This window comes from Anabrus simplex, chromosome 10, assembly GCF_040414725.1.
Source record: "Anabrus simplex isolate iqAnaSimp1 chromosome 10, ASM4041472v1, whole genome shotgun sequence".
Taxonomy (NCBI): domain Eukaryota; kingdom Metazoa; phylum Arthropoda; class Insecta; order Orthoptera; family Tettigoniidae; genus Anabrus; species Anabrus simplex.
Window position 1 is genome coordinate 38,750,820 of NC_090274.1, and position 23,430 is coordinate 38,774,249.

A 23,430-nucleotide genomic window follows, 5' to 3' on the forward strand; every position below is an offset into this window, starting at 1 on the left:
TTGCAGCCCAATTATCAAGATAAACGCCTTTGATTTTAATAATCTACTCTTAATCCCAAAGCCCTCAGTATGGTGAACATCTTTTCCCTCGGTACCCTGTCATATGCTTTCTCTAGACCTACGAAACAAACATAGTTGTCTATTCCTCTCGTAGCATTTTTCAATTACCTGGCGCTTACTGAAAATCTGATCCTGACAGCCTTTCTGTGGTCTGAAACCACACTGGTTTTCATCCACTGATCGCACTCTCCCTTCCAAGATGCCAGTGAACACTTTGTCTGGTATACTAATCATTGTGATACGTCGAAAATCCAGGCCCTACTCCTCACTGAACAACAGAACCATGTTTCGCGGCTTGGTTAGACTCACAAATTTGAAGAAGTCAAAGGAGACTGTGATTACTCCTACGCCTCTCATCCCAGCTGTTGTGACGTCACGACAGAGCTTATCAGCGCGGACTTGACAGGGGATCCTCGCACTCAACACTTCAGTTGTGGACTGACAGTGGACAGAATTGGTCGCGCTCGCCTGCATGTCGATGAGTGGTGTCGTGTGAAAAAAAACGGAGTCGCCCGAGAATGGGATAAAGAGGACCCAATTTAATAACCGCTAAATCTTGATTATTAAAGTGAATATACTAAGGAAGTGTGTTTATCTTTTAAGTGTTGTGAGGATCATCTGTGAGTGACATCTGTACGTCTGAAGCAGTCATTAACAGGTGAGTGTAAACTAAGTATTCTATCTCTCTCAAACTACTACTCTGACCTTCACTTCTTCTATATCTCGTTTAAAGACTCGCCCAACCAACTCTTTATAGGGGTGGAAAGTGGAGCTGTGTTCAAACAATCTCAATTTACGGTACTATGTTTGATTATTGTCCTTATATGATACAAAATATTTACGTGTATCAGGTTTAAAAAGGGAGAGGGCGAGTAAGTCTCTGGTAGGACTGCAGTTAAAGGATGGTTCCAGTGTATGGGACCCTCAGCAGACATACTTGATAGAGGAACTGGAAAAAAATAAAAAAAAAAGGCACGATTTGTTCTGGATTATTTCCGACAAAGGAGTAATGTTACGATAATGTTGCAAATTTCGAGCTGGGAAAATTTGGGAGAAAGGAGACGAGATGCTCGACTATGTGGTATGTTTCGAGCTGTGAGCGGAGGGTTGGCATGGAATGACATTAATAGACGAATAAGTTTGAGCGGATCTTTTAAAAGTATAAAGTATCATAATATAAAAATAAATTTGGAATTCAAAAGGATAAATTGGGGATTGGAATAAATTATCAAGGGAAATGTTCCATAAATTTCAAAGTTCTTTGAAAGTATTTAAGGAAAACTGATAGGGAATCAGCCACCTAGGGACAGCCCTAAATGAAGATCATTGATTGATTGACTGAGGCATCTCGCAACTCCCGGCATTCAAAGCTCTCCCTTCTTTAACTGAAACATAAAATAATATACAATAAATAGTATCAATTGAATCGAGAAGACTGGCCGCTAACCTAAAGGCTCTGCATTCCGGAAACGAATGGGTTCGAACCCTACAGTCTGTTTCCATGAAATTCGTTTCAATCTATCATTACTGATCTACATTTAGGGCAGTCGCCCAGGTAGCACATTCCCTAATGTTGTTTTCCTAGCCTTATCTTAAATGACTGCAAAGAAAGAAACTTATTGAACATCTCCCTCGGTAAGTTATTCCAACCCCTAACTCCCCTTCCTATCAACGAATATTTGTCCCAATTTGTCCTCTTGAATTCCAACTTTATCTTCACACTGTGATCTTGCCTGCTTTTAAAAGACAACACTCAAACTAATTCCTCTACTGATGTTATTTCACGCCATCTCTCCACTGACAGCTCGGAACATACCACTTAGTCGAGCAGCTCGTCTCCTTTCTCCCAAGTCTTCCCAGTCCAAACTTTTGCAACATTTTTGTAACGCTACTCTTTTGTCGAAAATCACCCAGAACACATCGAGCTGCTTTTCTTTGGATTTTCCCAGTTCTTGAATCAAGCAATCCTAGTGAGGGTACCATACACTGGAACCATACTCTAGTTGGGATCTTACCAGAGACTTGTATGCTCTCTCCTTTTCATCCTTACTACAACCCCTAAACACCCTGGTGTTTTCTGTGGTTTCCAGGCAAATGCTGGGACAGTTCCTATTCATGGGCCACAGCCGATTTCTTCTAATTCCTTACCCAATTTCTTCGCAATCAATAATTTCACCTTCATTACCTCCTCAAGTGAGGTTGGCGTCAGGAAGGGCAACAGGCGGTAAAAACATGCCATTAAATTTCACCTCATAATCGATTCCGTATCAAGAAAATGCGACTGGGTTAGACGCACATAAAGAAGACACATTATATTGAATGTCCCGGTCTAGAAAGCCAAGAATAACAGCCGAGAGGATTCGTCGTGCTGACCACACGACACCTCGTAATCTGCAGGCCTTCAGGCTGAGCAACGGTCGCTTGGTAGGCCAAGGCCCTTCAAGGGCTGTAGTGCCATGGGTTTTTTTTTTATTATATTAAATGTTAATACCTTCTTTGTTAAATTTAATATACTAAGTAAGGTAGAGTTTTACATTCAAAGTAACATCTTTTATCATAAATAATAATAATAATAATAATAATAATAATAATAATAATAATAATAATAATAATAATAGCGTATAGCCTTCGTAGAGACCTTGCGCAATTCTTTCGAGTTGACATGTTATAAGTGACCTACTCGTCTGTGAGGATGGGGCCCTATCTACGAAGAATTCTAATTTTGAAGACGGTACAAAAACCCAGCCCCTGAGGCAGATGAATTACAGCTAAAATCCCCGATCCGACCGGGAATCGAACGGGGAACCCCCTGCACCAGAGGCCAGTGTGTTAGCCATTTAATCCAAAAGACCAGAAATAATAACAGCCTCATAATAATCATTTGTATGGCATTCAGTAGGAAATGGAGGATTTTACGTTTAGAAAAATTACTTCTTAGTCATTTATTTTTAAGCCCAAGGGGCTCTTAACTTCGGAGTGTGAGTTGGTGACCACGGGACCCTTAGCTGAATCGTGGCATTGTTTCCCCTCACTTGTGCCCTCGCTTTCATCTATCCTATCCCACCTCTGTGGGTCAACTCTTGTTCTTTTGCGACCCTGACGGTGTTAGGTTCCCGAGCCCTGGGGAGTCTTTCATTTTCACGCCCTTCGTGGCCCTTGTCTTTCTTTGGCCGACACCTTCATTTTCCGAAGTGTTGGACCCCTTTCATTCTTCCACTCTTATTAGTGTTAACAGAGGATGGTTGCCTAGTTGCACTTCCTCTTAGAACAATAATCACCAGCACCATTTACTTTTTTAAATTTAAATGTCTCAATTCTCTAGGTCTATCTTTGGCTTTTTAGGTAGCCTATATTTTATATCTAACAACCTCCAGTTGAAGGAAAGCAGAAACAAATAAATTAATTAATTAATTAATTCCCAAGTAGAGAAATTCAAGTATCTAGGTGAAATTATTCAGCCAGCAGGGTTAAATCAGGAAGCTAACAAAGAAAGAACTGCTAAACTGCAAAGGGCTTACAAAATCACACGGAACAGATACAACAAAAGATGTATATCAAAAAAATGCAAAATTACGACACTACAATACAGTCATCAACCCAGAGGTACTTTATGCATCTGAAACACTGATCATTGGCGGCAGGTCACAAATGAAAAGCACTGAGAAACAAGAGAGGAAAATTCTCAGAAAAATCCTAGGACCAAAGTTCGAAAATGGAATTTGGATGAAAAAGAAACCACACGAAATTTTTCAATTCACAGAAAAAAATCACAGATACCATCAGAAAGAGACGACTAAAATTCTAAGGACACCTACACAGAATGGATAACAACAGGCTGACAAAGAAAATTCTAAATCTAGCTCTAACCCTGAAAATCCGCAACAACTGGTTAGCAGAAATTCATGAAGATCTACAAGAAATGGGTATTGAGGACGAAACCATTCAAGATAGAATGCAATTTAGAAGCTTAGTAAACAAACATAAATTTGCAGAGAAACCAACAAGAAAAAATACAGGCTGGACAGAAACACGAAGAAAGGAACACAGTGAAAAAATGAAGAGATATTTGGAAGAAAAGAAGAAGAAACATTGTGCAAAATAAGTTCAAACGTGCTCCACAGTTGGGCACAACGAATCAAAAAAATTGATATTATTATTATTATTATTATTATTATTATTATTATTATTATTATTATTATTATTATTATTATTATTATTACTGAACAATTGTGTTGAACATTATCCGTTAGTCAAACTAGACATGAATGTCGCTCTATTTTATTTTATTTATTTATTTTTTTAAATTTTTTTTGCGAACATGCACTAATAACCTTGACTATATCCCCTCAATGCGGTGTGATGAGGTAATGTATATCTGAAGAATTGTTCACGATGCCAGAAACAATTAGCCCACATCAATCACGTCGCTTAGTGTCTGTGCACTCGTCCGCCCTGCCAGAACTTGTAATGAATGTGGGTTGTGTACAAACACACGCGAGGCACTCCGCTCTGGAGGAACAGCATACTTAGAGCAATAGGATATTGTGATGTATGTCGTGAAGATGTGGGCAGCTAGCTGTACACATGCTTGCCCATTACACTCCTCCTGGATACTACGAGGTTCATTTCTTAAGTCTTGTACGGATGGCTGAAAAATAACGTAGCATTTACGACAACAACAAAAAATGAAATGGCGTATGGCTTTCAGTGCCGGGAGTGTCCGAGGACAAGTTCGGCTCGCCAGATGCAGGTCTTTTGATTCGACGCCCATAGGCGGCCTGCCCGTCGTGATGAAGATGAAATGATGATGAAGACGACACATACACCCAGCCCCCGTGCCAGCGAAATTAACCAATTAAGGCTAAAATTCCCAACCCTGCCGGGAATCAAACACGGGATCCCTGTGGCCAAAGGCCAGCACACTAACCATTTAGCCATGGAGCCGGACTAACGACAACAGCTCTAGTTAGATCAAGTTAAGAAATAGCATTCAAGACCCTGTTCCGGTAGGAGTAGAGTTGGCTGAAAAATAACGTAGCAGTTATTTTGTCACAGTTACATATGTAACGAGGACAAAAATTAACCGGTTACCGAGTAACGACAACAGAATAACGTACTAGTGAAAACGGTAACTGGGAAGTGGTAACTGTCACTAGTAGCAGCTTACAGACACCTTCAGAGTTCAGGTTGTAAGCATGTCTTCCAAGTGAGGGCGCTTTCGGAGGAGATTGCTTTAAGTCAAATACACGATAATGTATAATATACTCTATAGTGTATTTGTTTAAGTTGTTGCTGTCGTCTGGTAACTAAAGTTCAAAGTGTTACGACATATTCAACTGCTCAGGGGTAATCGTTGACTCAGACATCGCGCAGGGCTACCTACATTATAATATTATTATAACTTTCAACCGTATAATTTTTCTTGTCCTATAAATAAATTAGTATGCCAACTTTCCGCATTGATATTATAGATAACATAACATTACTTTATTTTACTTAATCTTTCCTTAATCCTCGTGCACCGGTTTATTTCGAGGTTTGACGGGCAGATCATCATGTTTTCTTGTCTTTTATCCTTCATCGGGGCATTATTAAACTCACCCCTCGAGATTTTAGAAAAGACGCTATGTTGTCTTCCCATTTCATCCCTTGTCTGCCTCTCGTTAACTTTATAGCAAATAGGAATGCGTGTGTTGCTGCACCGACTTTCAACAGTGTGGGGATGCGTGCGCGCATGTGCGAGTGAATGGATGGGACTTACCAACACAGCTGTAAGGAGACAAGCTTGAAGCCATGACTAGGCTGTGACCAATAAAAGGTAATGTTGGACGTTATTTTTAACTGTTAATTTTCACAGTTACTTGTTGTAGCAGTGACAGATGTAGCAGTTACACAAAAATAATCGTTTGTCACACCTCTAAAGTCTTGACAACTGTGTTATCTCTTTCGACAAAGCAAAAGAAATGCAAACCTACTCAGTGGCGGCTGTAGTCTGTTCATTCACGTTCTCCCTTCCACATACACAAATGAGCACATAAACAGAATAGTAGACCTACCCTTCTATCAGCAGTTGACACTCCCCATCTCTTTTATGTAACAGTTCAGACAACATGGCGATGAAGTCCATCCTACGGACCTTTTTGCTGGCAACTTTCTCTTATCACCGGAAACGAACGAGACAAACATGTGGGAAAGAAACTGGGCGCTAAAGGCTCCTCTCCCTAGCCCACCTTCCACTCAACTGGCCTAGTGTCAGTGTTGCAAACTTAGCGGATTTTCCGCTAAATTTGGCGGAATTAGAAGACTGTCGGCGGAGAAATATATCATTTAGCGGACAGCGGATTTTTTGGCGGAATTCTAGATTTATTATAGCGGAATTTAGTGTTTTATCCATTTTACGTTTTTTTTTAATTTGTACTCCAGTCTGTCTCTAAGCTATTCCGTATTTTTTTGTCAGGAGCCTGCAGTCACATGAGGAAAACTTGCTGTTTGGATTTGATGTTATGAGATCATGGTATCATAAATTTGTAATGCGTGGGGAAAGGGTACTCATCTCTTAGCTGACGAATGACGACAGATAATGAAACTGTGACAGAGTATCATTTATATTCATGCTATGAAGGCAGACCGTTTAATGAACTGGCCTGCTTTGTGTGTGGCCCTTGAGATAGAGGATTCACCTAGTTTGCACCCGGCACTAAAATGCCTACAAGTTTTAGCTCGCCGGCTCGCAGGCAGGGCGTTAATCCCAGTGAAACTCTCAGATCAGGTGAATGCAGACATTTACTTTTATTATTATTATTATTATTATTATTATTATTATTATTATTATTATTATTATTATTATTATTATTACTGCTCGTTTTTATTGCTCATTATTTGAGATCGGATTTCTTGGCGGAATTTTAGCGGATTTTTAGTAGTATTTAGCGGATCTTGAACATATAAGTTGGCAACACTGCTGTAGCAAGTGCATCCTGACGTGGTGAAAGTTCTTTGGAGTATGTAGGGGCTCCCTGCATCACCTGCTGCAACTCGCAAAAGCGCATGCGCAGAACCTATCGCAATTCATAGTCTTGATCTCCAAATGCCCAATGCGAGACTTCCTTATACCCTGCTATACACGTAATATTAAAAGAAGAGTTTTGACAGATCGGGCTGGTGAGAGGAATATTGCACGTGACATTGCACGGTGTTGCCACATTCCTGCAATCGTTTCTCCTTTCTCTGGCTTCCACCTCACTTCTTCGTTCGTTCAGACCGCTGTGTTCTGTTGTACGTAACTATGAAGTGAGAAGTTTGGCAACTCCAAGCAACACGAGCCGACCAGCAGGCTTATCTCCATGGCAACCGCAGTGGGTCCGTTCACGTTTCCATGGCAACCATGCCATGGCAGGCAGTAAACGGACCTCGCTCTAAGAATTGTCAGAACGCATCTTTCCGAATTATGACTACAGTAGTTTAGGTTCCACAAACTCACAGGGCAGCTCACATAATCCCGACATTGCCATTCTGCCAGGAAACAATATGCTCGTGAGATGTGACAATAGGAATGAGGAGAGCGTGCGAAAATTGGAAACGTAGTTTACCTGATTAGAAACGTGTATCTTCTTGATCTTTACTTTAAAAGTTAACCAATTCGGGTATGCGAGTATGCGAATAACCAGGAACCATCAGCGAATCCACTATACGTGTTTGAACGTTCTTTCAAGGAAATCATTGTTTTATTATGAACCAAATTGGCATTAATCTTGCGGAACTGCAAGACCTTTCCAAAAATCGGAACACCGTCGTCACAGAAATATCCTTACGTTTGGATAATTCCTGCGCAGCCCCAAAGTCCGTCTTCGTCCAAGACATCGATAGCGGTCATTGAGATCTGTGTCCACCCTTCGCCAGTTCAACACCTGGTACGCGTCTACGTTTCAAAGACTCAGAAGCGTCATCGTCCAACGGTTCTCACAGCTCCACATGACACCGACGCGAATTTCTGGCATGGAGAGTTGCCATTTTTACAAATGACACAGCTGAACTTTCTTATACATCCAGGGGTGACCGGTTCAAAGCTGGGAGGATTGCACGAAGACAATTACGTTGCTACACTGCTGAAAACATGAATAAGTCTTCTCCTGCCAATGTGTGTCATTACATAACCTCAGCCGATATACTGTACGTATGTATTGTGAGTCTTGATGAAGACAGATACTGTATATGTATCAACAGGATATGTTCCCAATTACAAACGTTTCAATAGAACATTATACACACCGAATACACCTTAAATAAATAGAAACAAATCTCCTAAAATAAATCTTGTAAACATAAGATCACGGGATGAGTGATTCATTAATTTGTGGTAGTTTGGAGGTTAGCAACTCGAATCTTCAATCTTCCAGATAACATTATCAGGACCATAAAAGATATCATACTCAGTGCGAAATGCAACATTCTTTCAAGGTGTTCAGTCGGGCTGCTGGCGCAGTCCCGACAGTAGAAGTAATGATGTATGAAATATCTTTATTTTTCTGGGAAAAGAGGTGGCGGGACTTTCAGGAGAGAAAAAAGCGAATTTCTCAGAATTTTCACGCATTATATTTCCAACAGTTTCCAGACTTCAAACATATCACCATCCTCCTCGGCTCGTTTCCGGGTCTTGCGTTTGGTGTCCACTGCACCTTTAAGCAGACATATTTTAACGTACTTAGTTGGATCACACCCAGTAAGAGGAGTTCCAACAATGTTTATGAATACAGATCCAGGATTTTTATGCAGTTATAGGTTAGAAAGCAAACTAATTCGCTTATAAGGAGATTTCGTCTAGGCTGCTCTTCCGAAATGTAGTGAGAGTAACATAAAGTCCAGGGGTTCTGATGGGCCGAACCCCTCATGTATATGCAAAACTCATATCATAACCGTTGTGCAGATTATAGAATTTATTTATTTATTTATTTATTTATTTATTTATTTATTTATTTATTTATTTATTTATTTATTTATTTATTTATTTATTTATTTATTTATTTATTTATTTATTTATTTATTTATTTATTTATTTATTTATTTATTTATTTATTTATTTATTTATTTATTTATTTATTTATTTATTTATTTATTTATTTATTTATTTATTTATTTATTTATTTATTTATTTATTTATTTATTTATTTATTTATTTATTTATTTATTTATTTATTTATTTATTTATTTATTTATTTATTTATTTATTTATTTATTTATTTATTTATTTATTTATTTATTTATTTATTTATTTATTTATTTATTTATTTATTTATTTATTTATTTATTTATTTATTTATTTATTTATTTATTTATTTATTTATTTATTTATTTATTTATTTATTTATTTATTTATTTATTTATTTATTTATTTATTTATTTATTTATTTATTTATTTATTTATTTATTTATTTATTTATTTATTTATTTATTTATTTATTTATTTATTTATTTATTTATTTATTTATTTATTTATTTATTTATTTATTTATTTATTTATTTATTTATTTATTTATTTATTTATTTATTTATTTATGTTTCACATAAATATTTCACAAATCTCACGAATTAAAATTTTTATGAATAACTTTAGGAAAGGATTAAAGCGAAATTAAAGCGATGGGGTCAGCCCTATTTCGCGAAATAACGCGAAAAATCGTTTCATTTTCGCGAAATCGGACGTGAATTAATGAGGAAAAATCATGCCCCTACCCATGACACAAAAGTGCCGAAGGGTATTGGCCTACCAAGCGACCGCTGTTCTGCCCAAAGGCTTGCAGATTACCAGATGTCGTGTGGTCAGCATGACGAGTCCACTCGGCCGTTATTCTTGGCTTTCTACACCGGGTAATAACAATACTCAAGAACGTAAAATTCTTAGGAAGATTTTCGGTCCCACACAAGGAAATGGAATTTGGATTAAAAGGCGAAGTGCAGATCTCTATAGTCACACAGATAGTTTCAACAATACTTTACGGAGGATATTTTTGAAATTTTTTGACACATTTTAGGATGGGTAACAATAGAATTACAAGAAGATTATTTAATGTAATAATTTCCCAAAACAGGAGAATAAACTGGCAAGAGGAAACAAGAGGGAAGCAGAATGAACTGAACATCAGAGAAAACATCATGAAAAATAGCGAACTCTACAGGACCTCTGTAAATATCAAGTGTATGCCACCGCCTTCTCAATCCTATATAGAGATTGAGACGGCGATGGTGTATGCGTAAGTCTTTTCCGGTTTCACTAAGAGATGGCGCCAGCGAACAGAACCGGTACGCAACGTACGAATTTGACACATACGTCAGTTTGTTCGTCACACATTAACCTACCAACACACACACAAGTTGAGTCCGCCAAACACTAGCGTCTGCGTTGTATCGTTCAGTGATCACGTCGGCGTTTGAGCCTGAAAAAGAATATTTGCGGAAAGTCATCGTTTGCTGATAGAAACATGTGGTGAACACGTTCCATCGATTAGAACATATGAAACATGCTTTGTGTCTGATGGAACCACAGCGGTATTGTGTATTATGAACTCTTGAAGCCCGGCGAAAACGTTAATCCACAACCCTATCGCCAACAAGCGATGAATTTAAAGCACGCATTCATCGAAAGACGACCGGAATGGGCCACAAGACATGGCAAAGTAATTTTGTTACACGACAATGCGCCGTCTCACACAGCAAAACCAGTGAAAGACACCTTGAAATCGCTTGGATGGGACATCCTTCCACACCCGCCGTACTGCCCCGACCTGGCACCATCTGACTATCACCTCTTCGCATCAATGGGGCACGCGCTCGCAGAGCAGCACTTCAGCAATTTCGAGGAAATTGGAAAATGGCTCGACGAATGGTTTTCCGTAGAATACAAGCACGTTTTCTGGCATGGAATTCATAACTTACCTGAAAGATGGGCGAAGTGTATAGAAGCCGATGGGTAATATTTTGAATAAACAAAAAATAAATTTCCCTTCAAAATTACGTGTTTTCTTCACCACAATAACCAGCAAAAACTTATGCATACACCTGGTAAACACACATTTATGGTGAAAACAAGCAGCAGGGCTGGTACACGCGAGCACAGAAATGGTGTCCCGGTATAAACTAAGCATGGTATACCCCCACCTCCACGCTTAACGCATTGCTACAGGTAGACAGCCCGCTACAAGACTGTTGTGATTGAAATGGGCACAGTGGTGGATGTATAGCAATACACACACTGTGCCTTCAGCACTACCTGTTCACTCCCTCCCCTCCTTTTCGGTACTGGAGTCGCCTTCGACACTACCCCTTCACTCCCTCACCTCCTTTCAGTACTGGAGTGGGGCAGTGTTGATTGTTTACGTCGGGACACCATTTCTGTGCTTGCATGTACAAAGTGCCATAAGAATGGAAGAGGGAACACAGCGAGTTCATGAAGAGATTTTGAAAGAATAGGAAGGCGAAAGTTATCAAGCCAATGAACAAGTTCCAACGCGCTCTATGAATGGGCAAAACGAAAAAATAACTACAATAATAATAATAATAATAATAATAATAATAATAATAATAATAATAATCTGACGAAACACGAAACACTAGAGCAATATCCCTCACCATGTAAATGCGTGCTAACACGCAAAATAATCATGTTGCCCGAAAATATGGTACACACCGCCAAGTTCGCCGGATATGAATACTATTTACCTTGCGTGAGCATCAAGTGCTATAATAATAATAATAATAATAATAATAATAATAATAATAATAATAATAATAATAATAATAATAATAATAATAATAATAATATGGCCACAGTTACCATGTGAAGTCATTCTGATTTGACACCATTTAAGCCACCTGCATGTCAAATACGACGTTACATTTTACTCTACGTCATGTTAGTGAAACTGGACCCCTATTGGGTGCCCTATTCCCGAGTTTTAATTATCTTTTGTGGAATACATTTAAAATGTGCCATCAGAGATGACCACGCCGAGATGATACGACATAAAATGGAGAACGCACATCTTTACGCTTTTCAAAAATCCGACTACTTCTGCCGGATTTAAAACCACGATCATGTAATACAGAGGCCAACACACTGTCACTAATTCTCCACTTAAGGAGTTAACCCAAGTAGTTTGAGCAACTTTCTACAGTGAAATACTGATTACTTTTTCTTCTCTCAAGGGGCCACCTGGCCGAGGCGGTAAAGGACGTGGGTTCGAATCCCCGTCAGGAAGTCGTAAAATTTAAGAAATGAGATCTCCACTTCCGGAGGTGCATATATGGCCCTGAGGTTCACTCAGCCTACACCAAAAATGAGTACCGGGTTAATTCCTGGGGGCAAAGGTGGCCGGGCGTAGAGCTAACCACTCTATCCCATCACGTGCCGAGGTTAACAATGGTGGAAGCCTTTAGCTTCCACTCCTCCAAGAGCCTTCATGGCCTGTACGGAGGTGAACTTGCTTTGCTTTTTTTTCTTCTCTCAGTGACAGAGATGATAACCCTCATCGTGTAAATGCGCGCTGACACGTAAAGCAATCATGTTGCCCTAAAATATGGTACACACCGCCAAGTTCACCGGATATGAACCTGATTGTGAATTCACGTGACCACTTAATTCTCTCACGCTAACCAGTACCTCGTAACGTCCAATAGTTCCAGGCTTTATTCTTGACGTTTACGACTATAAATTTCTTGCCGTTCCCATCTGTTATACCTAAAATGGTTTTGCCAAGTGACAGGACACAGAAGATCAACTCAATATTGGGAAAGTTGTCAACAGTGTTAGACTCGGCGGTATAATGTACATATACACGAGACAGTTAGAGCATATTATCTCATACGAGAGCCGGTAAGTTCTTTGAACCGTCAAAAACATCGTTAATGGAATGCCATTAGCGTACTTGGAAACTGCCATTCAAGATTAAATGTACATAGCTGAGAAATGGAGAAATAGAGATTCAGAAGCTTTAAAATCGTACGCAGTGAGTTTTTCTCAAATAATATTTGTGACAAACATCAGGGAGTGATACCTGAGATCAAAACAAGAAAAAATATGTCCTACTATGCATTGTTACGGAGTTACAAGCAATATACATTGGCCACATCACAGGAGATGTTCGAAGTGTGCGCCATGACTAGCCTCAACACGGATTGGTCAAGCCGCTCGAGGACACCTGGTTCCCGACGAACACTACACAGTCGTTATTGGCACACTGTTCAGGTCGTTGCTGGCGTTAACCGGAGTAGCGTACACCACACTTTTCATGTGTCTCTACAGATAAAAGTCCGGTGGATTAAGATCAGGAGACCGGACAGGCCAATTCACTGGAGCTCTACGCCCGATATACCGTCTTAGGAAGGCGTTGTCCAAAAAAAACTCTTGCACTGCTCGTGAGTTCATCAAATTATTTAAACTAAAGCAACCGCAAGCCAGAGCCTCCGTGGCTCAGGCGGCAGCGCGCCGGCATCTCAACGCTGGGTTCCGTGGTTCAAATCCCGGTCAGTCCATGAGATATTTGTGGTGGAAAAAGCGAAGCAGGACAGGTTTTTCTCCGGGTACGCCGGTTTTCTCTATCATCTTTCATTCCAGCAACACACTCCAATATAATTTCAGTTCATCTAGCATTCATTTAAGCATTGCCCCAGAAGAGTGCGACAAGCATCGGCAGCCGGCACAGTTCCTATCCTCGCCGCTAGATGGGGCTTCATCCATTCCATTCCTGACCCGGTCGAATGACTGGAAACAGGCTGTGGATTTTCATTTTTCAACCGCAAGCCGCAGCTTATCCGCTTAACTCCTTATAATGTGGGAATGTTTAAAATCACACTCTTTTAGGTATAATACAGAAAACTTTAACTCATTGTGTACAGTACTGAATCCGGTACGTAAACAGAAATGAACAGAAAATACTATTATACAGGATGTGTCAGAACTATACCGACAAAAAAAAACAACAGTGATGCTGTTCGTGTTGTGCTAAGAACGATAGTGCAATCGAATTGGTCATATTTTTCTTTTCGCGAAAATGAGGTTATTTTGAACTTCCGGATGCGCGATTCAAATTGATGAACTTGCCGTATTTGCTGTGTCAGAGAGCCAGCCTCTGCCTGTTGCTGTGCGTCAAAGGAGGGAAGGGAGGGGAAGTGGGAAGTGCAGAGAACAGAGTCCAGAGATCATTACTGCACCGTTGTGAACTGTGCGCGAAGTAGGAGTGTTGGGTGTATTGTTTTCTTCGTTCAGTACTTCACTGTCCGACTCGTTGGCAGAATGATCACCGTACTGGCCTTCGGTTCAGAGGGTCCCGGGTTCGATTCCCGGCCGGGAATATTATTATTATTATTATTATTATTATTATTATACATATATTATCATTATAGACTGTTATGCCTTTCAGCGTTCAGTCTGCAAGCCTCTGAGAATTTACTAAACGTCGCCACAATCCTCGATTTACAACTAGTGTTGTGGCCTCATTTAGTTCTATACCTCTTATCTTTAAATCGTTAGAAACCGAGTCTAACCATCGTCGTCTTGGTCTCCCTCTACTTCTCTTACCCTCCATAACAGAGTCCATTATTCTCCTAGGTAACCTATCCTCCTCCATTCGCCTCACATGACCCCACCACCGAAGCCGGTTTATGCGTACAGCTTCATACATCAAGTTCATTCCTCAATTAGCCTTTATCTCCTCATTCCGAGTACCCTCCTGCCATTGTTCCCACCTGTTTGTACCAACAATCATTCTTGCTACTTTCATCTCTGTTACTTCTAACTTATCAATAAGATATCCTGAGTCCACCCAGCTTTCGCTCCCGTAAAGCAAAGTTCGTCTGAAAACAGATTATTATTATTATTATTATTATTATTATTATTATTATTATTATTATTATTATTATTATTATAAGTATTTAATTCCATTTACAGCGGAACCTCGATATCTCGAATCACCTCGGGAGCTAAATTTAATTGCGAGTTATCGAAATTCCAGATGTAGAGAATATCGTTTTTAAACATGTATAGCACATAATTGAATCATATGTAGGCTATCTATGGGCTTATACTGAGTACATTATTTTTAACAGCAGTCCGGCTCCATGTCTAAATGGCCATCATTGGTTAAATTTCACTGGCATGGGGCTGGGTGTATGTGTCGTCCTCATCATCATTTCAAATTCATCACGACGCGCAGGTCGCCTACGGGAGTCAAACATGCCCTCGGGCACTCCCGGTACTAAAAGACATACGCCATTTCATTTAATTTGTAACAGTACTTGAAAATATACAAACAAACTCTATTTTACGGCATCACTTTAGTTATAACCCTTATTATAGTACTTTTTAGTAGACAGGATACAGCAGTACCTACAGTAGTGAAACAAGACACATGCCTCCTTTAACATCTTTGGAAAAAATCCCTTGGTATATTCTGTTTGTTACGGTTAACCTCTCCTCCCTTCAGGTCGAAACTTCTCGTCAATACCACGCAGTCGAGATTCGTAAATGGAGCTTGTAATCCGCGATTTCGGGGGTTGCTTTCGTACGTGACCGGTAATTAATTCACACCTGAGAAACAGCGAGGCTTCGCCGATTTTCTCATCACTAGAAGTTTAGTTTTTCGGTTCCCGTCATCATTGTAACCCTTTGTTTACTTGTTAACTGTTCCTCACAAACCACAAATGCCGTATTGCACAGTTAATGTTGCACAAAATTCGATGATGATGATGATGATGATGATGATGATGATGATGATGATACTTAAAGGGCCTAACGTCTAGGTCATCGACCCCTAATGGTTCGAAAGGTAATGACAAATTAAAAGTTCAAAATCATCCACTGACTAAAATAAAAAAAAAATGTCATGAAGAATGAATGGAGGGATATGAATGTAAAACAATCAGTGGATCCGACCCAAAAAGTAACATACTAAATAGTAATACTGACCAAGGGAACACTTCTAATATACAATCCTGAATCGAGGAGGCTTGTTGGCTGAAGGGGTCCAAAATCCAGGTCAACGGCCCCTCATAATAGTACTAATCGCTAGTAAAGTAGAACCATGGTATGTGTCATGTTGGGGTACAAATCGAAAGTAGCGTAGACTCACGGTATTCCTCACATGATGGTACAACTCACGAGTATTGTACGTTGCACAGGTAACGCAGACCTATGGTGTTTCTCACATAATGGCGCCACACATTGGCAACGCATACCCGTGGTGTTCCTCATACAGTGGGTACTAATCACGGACGCCGGTATTCCCGTGGTGTTCCTCATACAGTGGGTACTAATCAAAGGCAACGAACACCCACGGTGTCGTTCATATAATGGTACTAATCACAGGCAACGCCCAGACCCGTGGTGTTTCTCACAATGATACTAATCACGGGTACTGGAAACCCACAGTGAACCACTCTCTGCTACTACTAACCACAAACCTCTGGTGCACCTAATATAGTGGTACTACCCGCAAGTAATGGCAACCCATAGTGTTCCCCGCGTGATGGTACTAATCAAAAGTAGTTTCATGGTTCTAATACAATCATCCCTTCGTTTCCCCTTTTAGTAGCCTCTCACGACAGGCAGGGGATACCGTGGGTGCATTTTCGTTTGCATCCCCCACCCACAGGGGGTAGACAGAGAAGAAGAAGAAGAAGAAGAAGAAGAAGAAGAAGAAGGGATCCGTCACTTCGACAAATGAAGTAACGGACGAAGAAAAGCAAGAGCTACGAAGGGCGTGAAAATGAAAGACTCCCTAGGCCTCGAATGCTCTAATACCGTCGGGGTCGGAAAAGAACAAGAGTTGACCAAGGGAGGTCGGACAGGATAGATGAATGTGAGGATCCTGGCACAGGTAAGTGAAAGCAATGCCAGGACTCAGCTAAGGGCCCCGTGGTCGCCAACCCGCACTCCCAAGCTGAGAGCCCATTGGGCCCCTTTTATTCGCCTCTTACGACAGGCAGGGGATACCGTGGGTGTATTCTTCAACTGATTCCCCCCACCCACAGAGGGTCACAACATTCGAGTTACAGAGTATTTTTGGCTCCAAGGGAGGAAATGTTTGCTTCGAGAAATTCGTGAAACCGAATTTCGAGTGGACAAGCGACCGGGAAATTTAAGTTACTTCGAGATACTGAAAATTCGAGTAATGGAGATTCGAGATATCGAGGTTCGACTGTACAATGTTGTGAGTGAAGGAATACACAATCGTGGGGCGGCAACGTTGCATCTTAGAGCATGTTCAGTAATAAAGAACGTTACTGCAGACGAGGGGAGAAACGTTCTGGTGCCTTCCTTGACTGACTGATAGCGTGTTCTTGTACTGTCAGTTTAATAAACGAACTGTGGATGTTGCCTGTAAGATACAAGGACAATCTTGTGCGAGTCGAGCGAGGAAACTTGTGCATCCGCGTGGAACATTATCTCTGCCTCCACCATACACCCCACTTCCCCTCCCTCCCTCCCCTTCTCTTTCCTGAAGCACGGCAGCGGCGTGTGCTCTGGCGGCGAGTTCGTCAATTTGAATCGCACGCCCGGAAGTAAAAATGTAACCTCAATTCCACTGCACCATCGTTCTTGACATAACACGAAGAGAAACTTTTTTTAGGTCGGTATAGTTCTGATAGATCCTGTATTGAATATTACCTGATTTTCTAAATACTGAATTTAAAAAGATAATACCACTATTCCCTTAACATTCACTGTTCATTGTCCTTCCTGGCCCGTGACGTGACCATGTTATTATGGCTGAAGCGCACACATTGATCGCCCGCCCACTTATATACTGTGTGCCCGCGGGCTGAAAAGCCTTTGGAGGGAACACAATCTGTGTATTTAGCTTGAATGCTCTTCTCTGGCAGCCGCCACTCTCAGTATAGAATGGTTTACAAATCATTGTCTTTTCAGAGCAAAGGCATGGTTTAAACATCAATGGAGAGAAAGAAGCGACGATTAATGCGACATTAAACCCAATAGCTACAACTAAATCCTAACTCTAAATTCCGAACATCTTTGTTCTCTGCGTAGACGATCGGCTGGGACAAGCTACAGTACAATTGGAGATACTGAAGATAAGATACCGCAAGAACAAACACACCTGATAACTGTCAATAACTATTGCCATTATGTAACCTTATAAAATTATACCTCGTAAAACACAGTGTCATACACACCTTGTGCAGTAAAGGCCTCTTTTTCTCCATCTCACTCATGTTCTAAATTTTCATATCACCTCTTCTCTAGGTCAGATAGAGTACTGTGTTCCTTTCTTAATCTGTTTACCCTCCAGGGTTCGTTTTTCCCACGGACTCAGCGACGGATCCCACCTCTGCCACCTCAAGGACAGTGTGAGGCATTGGGTCGGGTATACAACTGTGAGGGAGGGCCAGTACATCGCCCAGGCTGCCGCACCTGCTATGCTGAACAGGGGCTTTGTGGGAGATGGGAAGTTTGGAAGGGATAGATAAGAAAGAGGGAAGGAAGCGGCCGTGGCCTTAAGTTAAGTACCATCCCGGCATTTGCCTGGAGGAGAAGTGGGAAACCACGGAAAATCACTTCGAGGATGGCTGAGGCGGGAGTCGAACCCACCTCTACTCAGTTGATCTCCCCAGGCTGAGTGAATCCCGTTCCAGCTCTCGTACCCCTTTTGAAATTTCTAGGGGTAGCAGCTGTTCACGCTAACCAGTACACCACAGAGGGGGTCCATGAATACTTTACCACTATAGTCGTTTAGTGTAATTATTCATTATAATATAGGGGGGATATCACGTTTCTCCCATTACCATGTCATACTGGGATTACTAGCTTGAAAGTTGTCCATTATGAAGTGTGGCATAGTTTTAAATACCAAGGCAACAGACATCTACAATAAAGGCTGCATACATTTCAAAAATAGCAGTAAAATACTGTATGTACCATACTTGGTGTACGTTTGAACGAAATAGGCGACTTTTCGTGGTTACGTTTCCTTGGTGGTGGACGCTCCATTTCCTCTGTTTGTAAATGTGAATGGAAATTAAATAGGGCTGGAAATGTACAGAGCATAAGCAACTGAATCGAATGGGATACGGTACCATTTATCTCTTTTCGTCCTCACAACGCATTATTCCGTTAATTCCTTGTTCTTTAAACGAAATCTGAAACAAAATCCGACAAATAATTACCGTGGCTATCCGTACTTTCGCCGTGTAAACAATAAAATGGGGTTAATTACAAACAGAAATTACAAAAAGGAATCTCGGCTATAATTCAGTAATACTTACTTAAAATACGATATATCCTCGGTTTTATTACTCCGATTAGTACAACCATACGGTGAGCTTACGGCTGGCATTCTTGAAAGCGAGAATCTATGTCATCACTTCTTAAAACTTAGGAAATTAAATTGTCATGCACGATCTCCCTGTCACCTCAACATATGCTCTCGCGCCAATTCGCTTTGTTCTGACAACCGTTAACATGGCTGCCCCTTATTAACTTGCTTCCGCAGGGAGCGCTGATGTCAGGCGTACAGCCCCTCTATGTTATTCTAGCTCGTTGATTCCATGTGATCGTTGTACTAAAAGTTCAACACTTCTGACAATTTCAATATGTGCATGACTTTCTAAGCTAGCAGTTTCTAAACGAGCAATTGCACTCGATATAATTCCAAAGTTCGACTTAATGTGTGCCATACCTTCTGACAAACTGTTAGAAAACAATTCCCGCGCAATCTTGATAGACGAGGCAGAGTATTCCACTTGTATTAACTACAGATGTGATACGGTAAAGCAGTTTTGTGAATACGAGTTCTCATTCGGAAAGTTGACGATGACTTAGCACAGCAACAGGTGTCACCAAACCGCCGAAATATGACGTTTCTACGAAAATAGCTCAAAATATGACCTTATGACAAAACAACAGCCGAAATATGCATTTATATGACAAAAAAAAATCACTTAATTGTGACGATAATCACCTGATTTGCACCAAAATCCAATCAGGCAAGAAAATAGAGACGAAGGAAAAACAGGACATTTCCTTAACATCCGAGCCCTACTAATCACAAACCTTATTTTGTACCTAACATAGTGGTACTATGCGCAAGTAAAAACGACCCACGGTGTTCCCCGCGTGGTGGTACAAATTACAAGTAGTCTCATGGTTCGAATTCGATCATCCCTTGGTCGCCCCTTTTAGTCGCCTCTTACGATAGGCAAGGGATACCGTGGGTGGATTTGTCTGCGTCCCCACCCATAGGGGGTCACGCCTTCTTCTTCTTCTTCTTCTTCTTCTTCTTATTATTATTATTATTATTATTATTATTATTATTATTATTAGTAGTAGTAGTATTCTTCTTCTTATCCTCCCCCATCTTATTATTATTATTATTATTATTATTATTATTATTATTATTATTATTATTTAAAAATGGTGTATGTATGTGTGTTGTATAAAGGCCATCTGTAAATTAGGGAGGATGTGTATATTCGTGATATATGTTTCAATGATTTTTATAGACAAGAAAAAGTGGCCAGGATTGATATAGATATGAGCCGGGGGAGGGGAGTGAGGGGGGCGTATAAATCAAAACTGAAAGAAATAGCTACAAAATGGTAAGTACCTTTATACTCTCTGAGCGAAATTCAACAAAGAGGTAAAGGTTTAGAGTCTACTAACTTAAAAGCGGTAATAATAACTTATTTTGAGATTTCCATTCAATGCTATAAACAAAACTTTCACCAAACATTAATTACATATGTTTTACAATGAAATTAAAGTACGGCTCGATTGTGCAATTAAAAATCGTTTAGAATTTAACTACGCCCTAAGTGGGGGGGGGGGCTGTCCCCCTCCTCGAGCCCCCTAATCGCCGCCACTGACAAACATACCACGCTGAAGTTTCTGGCACCCTAAACTGCATTCATTCCTGTCGTCGAGAACGCCGCTCGCAACTGACAGATTTCAAAGACTCACTGCAGCACACAGAGAGATACCAACTTAATCAATCATCAATGATCTGTATTCAAGGCGGTCACCCACGAGGAGGATTTCCTATCAATTGTTTCTCTCCTATTTAAATATATTTATAATTGTTTACCGAGTCTTTTTCTTAAATATTTTCAACGAATTTGGAAATTTATAGAACATTTCCCTTGATAATTTATTTCAATTCCTTACTCCTCGTTCTATAAATGAATATTTGCCCCACTTCAAACTTTATCTTCATATTATGACTTTCCTACTGTTAAAAGTTCCACTCAAGAGCATTTTTCTACTTATGTCAAGTCACGCCAACTCACCACTGACAGCCCGAAACATACCACATAATTTCTATGTACATACCTAAAATCTCCACTGGTACAAAGGTGGTGTTCCAGGATTTCATAACTAACATGGAACAACGGGTCATTACAACGTAATCACAAATAAATTCGAAGATAATTTAAGCATTTCCAATACTTTGACAGTACAATTTACGGTATCTCAAGTAGCCTCAGAACTAACTGGTTCAAACTGAGGATGCTTATCCTAGATAGAGCATTCCATGAACACGTGGTAAGTGCAACAGTCTCCGAGATTAAATGGTCAAGAGTCAACATCCCATTATGTGGCGATTCTTTTTAACATTTGAATGAAGTGAGGCGCATTAGTTGATAAGGAACTTTTATCATCTGGCTAACAACACGGGACAATGGGACTGTGATTCTGGCAAGAATCAATCACAAAATTTGTTTTTGTTTGTTTGTTTGTTTTGTTTGTTTGTTTGTTTGTTTTTTGTTTTTTGTTTTTTGCGAGACCCCGTAGCCTAACATCAAAGAAAATGAAGCTGCTAAGAAAAGTCAGGAGGACAGGACTTACAAATAATTACATTAATACATTTTTCTTCGCCGTAGACTGTTATGCATTTCAGCGTTCAGTCTGCAAGCCTCAGTGAATTTACTAACCGGAGCGCCACCACGATCCTCTTTTCGCGACTAGTTCTGTGGCCTCGTATATTTCTATACCTCTTATCTATAAATCGTTAGAAACTGAGGCTAACCACCTTCGTCTTAGCCTCCCTTTACTCCATAACAAACAAGCAAACAACAAACAAACAAACAAACAAACAAACAAACCCTATGGCGCAACAGCCCCGAAGGGTCTTGGCCTACCAAGCGACCGCTGCTCAGCCCGAAGGCCTTGCAGATTACGAGGTGTAGTGTGGTCAGCACGACGAATCATCTCGGCCGTTATTCTTGGCTTTCTAGACCGGGGCGTTGTCTCACCGTCAGATAGCTCCTCAATTGTCATCACGTAGGCCGAGTGGACCTCGAATCAGCCCTCAGATACAGGTCAAATTCCCTTACCTGGCCGGGAATAGAACTCGAGGCCTCCGGGTAAGAGGTAGGCACGCTACCCTCCATAACAGAGTCCACTGTTTTCCTAGGTAACCTATCCTCCTCCATTCGCCTCACATGACCCCAACATTGAAACCGCTTCATGCATACAGCCTCATTAATCAAATTCATAGCTAACGTAGCCTGCATCTCTCATTCCTAGCAACCTCCTGTCATTGTTCCCACCTGTTTGTATCAGCAATCATTCTCACTACTTTCATGTCTGTTACTTCTAACTTATGAATAACATATCCTGGGTCCACCCAGCATTCAATTCTGTACAGCAAAGTTGGTGTAAAAACAGACCGGTGTAAAGATAGTTTCCTCCGGGAGCTGGCTTCCTTCTTAAATAATAATAATAATAATAATAATAATAATAATAATAATAATAATAATAATAATAATAATAATAATAATAATAATAATAATAATAATATCACAGCTACCGTGTACATGCATCTGAATTTGACGTCAGATGGCGAGTTGACCATGTGGTTAGGGGCGCGCAGCTGTGACCTTACATTGGGGAGACAACGGTTTTCCGTGGTTTCCCATTTTAACACCTGGCAAATGTACTTTAAATAAGACCACGGCCGCTTCCTTTCCATCCCATCGTCACCATAAGACCTATCTGTGTCGAAGCAACCTAAAGCAAGTTGCAAAAATGTAATCTGACGTCATCTAGGCTGCCTGCACGTCAATTTCGACGTTCCATTTTCCTCTATCAGATGGCAGAGTGTCCGGCTCCATGGCTAAATGGTTAGCGTGTTGGCCTTCGGTCAGAGGGGTCCCGGGTTCGATTCCCGGCAGGGTCGGGAATTTTAAGCTTAATTGGTTAATTTTGCTGGCACCGGGGCTGGGTGTATGTGTCGTCTTAAACATCATTTCATCCTCATCACGACGCGCAGGTCGCCTACGGGAGTCAAATCAAAAGACCTGCATCTGGCGAGCCGAACTTGTCCTCGGATACTCCCGGCACTAAAAGCCATACGCCACTTCATT

The 23,430-nt window shown here is 40.5% G+C and overlaps 1 protein-coding gene across 1 annotated transcript in view; it reads left to right on the top strand.

The window, feature by feature from the left end:
* The first annotated feature begins 505 nt into the window (after nt 1-505).
* Oatp33Ea (Organic anion transporting polypeptide 33Ea) overlaps nt 506-23,430 on the top strand; it is a 126,146-nt gene continuing 103,221 nt past the window's right edge. Inside the window, exon 1 of the mRNA XM_067154648.2 lies at nt 506-718. The gene's annotated coding sequence lies outside the window, so the exon portion shown is untranslated. The remainder of the gene's footprint in view (nt 719-23,430) is intronic.